The sequence below is a fragment of the Vigna radiata genome, chromosome 5 (genome assembly GCF_000741045.1).
Source record: "Vigna radiata var. radiata cultivar VC1973A chromosome 5, Vradiata_ver6, whole genome shotgun sequence".
NCBI classification, from domain to species: domain Eukaryota; kingdom Viridiplantae; phylum Streptophyta; class Magnoliopsida; order Fabales; family Fabaceae; genus Vigna; species Vigna radiata.
In genome coordinates, this window is record NC_028355.1 from 11,184,539 (window position 1) to 11,188,128 (window position 3,590).

A 3,590-nucleotide genomic window follows, 5' to 3' on the forward strand; every position below is an offset into this window, starting at 1 on the left:
ATCTAGAAACAATACCGGACGCCATGTCCACTAGATTTTTCAATCTAGAAACAATACCGGACGCCATGTCCACTAGATTTTTCAATCTAGAAACATTATGGGGCGCCATGTCCCCTAGATTGTTCAATCTAGAAACGCTACGGGACCCCATGTCCTCCACGATCAGAAAACATTACAAGATATTACGATACACAAGCAAAGATCCAACCCAAATTTTAAAGCAGCAAGCGCATCACATTCAAAACGTCAACAAAGAGCAAATAAAGTCATAAAGGCCAAGTACGAGTTGTTACAACTTTAGGACGCAAAAACATAAAATATGTTGCAAAATCCTAAGTTTATACATCGGCTTCGTCTTCTCCTTCCTCAGCAGCTCCCTCTTCCGCCGGCTCTTCAAGGGCGACTTCTGCCTCTATTTCAGCTATGTCCCCATTCTCGGTGAAGAAACCATCTGGGATATCTTTAATCGGTGTCATCTTCCCAAGATAAACATCTTGGTACACATCAAATTCAAAGGCACTAGGTGACACATTGGCTAAGCACGCCATTTGCCTTAACGCCTTCTTAAAGCCTTTAGTGTGCTCTTGGCGAATGGCCGCATACATCTCAGCCTCGGTATTCTTCCACTCCACAGAAGTCGCCCTCAGATCGTCTCTCTCTTTCTGAATAACTTCTAGTTCAGAAACGGTCTTTCGAGCCGACTCCACTTCCTTTAGCAAATTGTCTCGTTCAGTTTGCATCCGGGTATTCATACTCCTCAACTGTTCATTGAGGGTATGACTTTCAGCTATCACTCTAGTAGCTTCTTCAGCATTTCTCGCACAATCAGCATGCGCGGCACGCGCTTCCTCCAACTCCTTCTTTAGCCGGCATACTTCACTCTGGACGTCCCCACGGCTAGATGCATAAGCCATCTTGTATGCCGCAGCACCACACCTCAAGATGTGATGAAGTAAGTACTCAGACATTTGCTGCTCAGACATTGCCGCCATTGCTTTTTCCTCGGCGGCATCAAAGTTGAATTCGATCTTGTGCCTTAGATCGAAACCCGGATCATCCATACCCAAGGGTAAATGCCGTTCGGGAATTGACTCTTCCGGAACTGCCATTGTCTTTTTGCCCTTGGAGGCCCCACTGCTTGCTGTTGTTTTCCTCTTGCGGGTCAGAGGTTGAACCGGAGAAGGAGGAGTATCCTCTATATGCACTATAGTGGCCGACGTAGATGATGTCCCACTTGAACGAGCGGTCTGTAAACCGACTCCCTGGTCCACCACTTGTGATTCCCTGAACCAATCTCGACCGCCCTTTTTGGCCGTAACTTCTGCAAAATAGTAACAACCACACAAAATTACAATTTACAAAATGCAAATGAAAGACAGTTGATAAAGAGACCTACCAAACACTCTTGATTTCAGATCGTTGTATTTCAGGCAATTAACCAGCTTCTTGGAGGAGAACGGACGAGGTAATTTGACCAACCTATCCAGATCCCTCTGTTCAACATCGGACATATCCTCTTTGGGCCAAGAGGTTAAGGTACGAGGCTTTTTAGTCCAATATAGGGGAAATTTAGAGTTCCCGTCATCATTATAAAAGAATGGCCGACCCATTTCGGTAACAGACACTTTAAAAAAGTGGTTTTTAAAGTCTTTGTATGACTCGGCAAACAAACTGAAGATAGAATTTTTGGCCATAGACGTCAGAGATACCCAACCCTTCTTGGCATTAGGGCGGGTCTTAAAGAAAAAAAGGAATATTTTGGCGGTCGGTTCGACACCTAAGGCTTGGCATAAAACGCCGAACGCTTGAATGTAGCCCCAGCCGTTCGGGTGTAACTGAGAAGGGGCTACGTTCAAGCACCGTAAGACATCCATTTGAAACCTAGTCAGAGGAAGTCTAACATACATATCATACAGAAAAGGCATATACATAAAGAAACAATCTTTTCCAATCACATCTTCTCCGTGAAAAACCCTTTCATCGTCTCTACAAGCTATTAATTTAAGGGCGCGCTGGTACCCCATGTTCCTTAGAACACAGTTGTCCTTTACCCAGCGCATTAGAGTTTCTTGAGAAGAAAATGAACTCCCTTGTTCCCCAACCTCCCGGGAGGCCCATAGATATTCTCTCGGGGAGGGAGAACAACCCTCTTCAGGGCCATTAACAACCACTCCCCCGTGGACAAAAACCCTATCCCCACTAAGTAACGAAGTGACACAACCAGTAACCACCGGTTGGGCAACCTGTGGGTCACCATGATCCCCCTCGACATTATCAGAGAAATTGTAAAGGACAGGGGAGGAAGCCATTGTTACCTGGAAATGGGTGCGGGACAGGAGAGAATACTCGAAGGTCAGATGAAGGAAGGAGAAAGCCTGGGGAGATAAGTGCCAAAGACAGAAATGAAAACGGTTTCACTTCCTCACATAATTAAAAGCGTGGAGGTTACGAAACTGGCTGCATCTTCTGCACCGTTAGATGTGCTTGATCTAACGGCTTCCTTTTTGCGACCCTAACGCTACCCCTAGCGCGGGAAATATATGCCCCTTTTTAAGCCTAAACGACGGGCTCACCATGTCGTTTTCCAGCCACTCACATAACTGTATGGTTACTCGGCCTACACACAGCAAAGCAAAAGAATACCGAACGGTGGGCACATTTAAGCCCTTCGGACAAACCAAGGCAAACTCCTTCCTTTGCCTCGGGCTTGGGGGGATGATGTATGGTAGTATACTTCCAACGGCCAGAGTAACCGAACGGTCTTAGTGGGCCAACAGCCCACCATAGCGCCACAATCTTACTGGGCTCAAGGCCCAATGCTAGCGTAAATGGCCAGCATAAATGATATCCACAAAGATATACCATTCAGATATATTCACCGGATATATCTTAACAGAAGCAAAAGATATGCTAAGTAAGATCGTTTATATTTATTGTTATTCTGTTTATATTTTGTTTATCTTATATCAACCCAAAGCCTATAAGTAAGGGCTGAAGGATTCCAAACGGGTACGTTCTCTCAATACACTTCACTCANAGTTCATACAGCATATCTTTCATTTTATCAATTCTCTCCCACAGAGGATTCCATATACACGCCTAACTTGAGCGTTGGAGTGCCTTTTCAGGTACCTCCCCCCCCCCCCCCGGTCAAGACTAGAAGATCACCGTACGTCTGAAGTCAACACGCGAGCGTGCGATCGAAATCCAGAAGAAGCGGGCAGAAAGACAGAAGGCGACGTCATCAAGGTTAGTCCTTCGGTCCCTGTAAATTTATACCGAAACAGTAAACCATTAATAATTTTACTTTATTGGATATTTTTGTGCTTACCAATATATTTTATTTTTCGGTAAATCCAATATTTTTCTTTGTAGTGTTTAGTACTATTAGACATGGTTAAATGTATCAAGTACTTACTTTATGAGTTCCACATGATAGGTTGTGGATAGTTTAAAGAGTTAAATATATTTTTTGTTCGTTAACTTTTAGTGAAAATTGGAATTAGTCCCTCTTTGAAACTTTGACTTAATTTTGTCTCTCAACTTTAGAAATGTGTGCATTTTGTTAAGTTTATTTGACGTTTCAAACA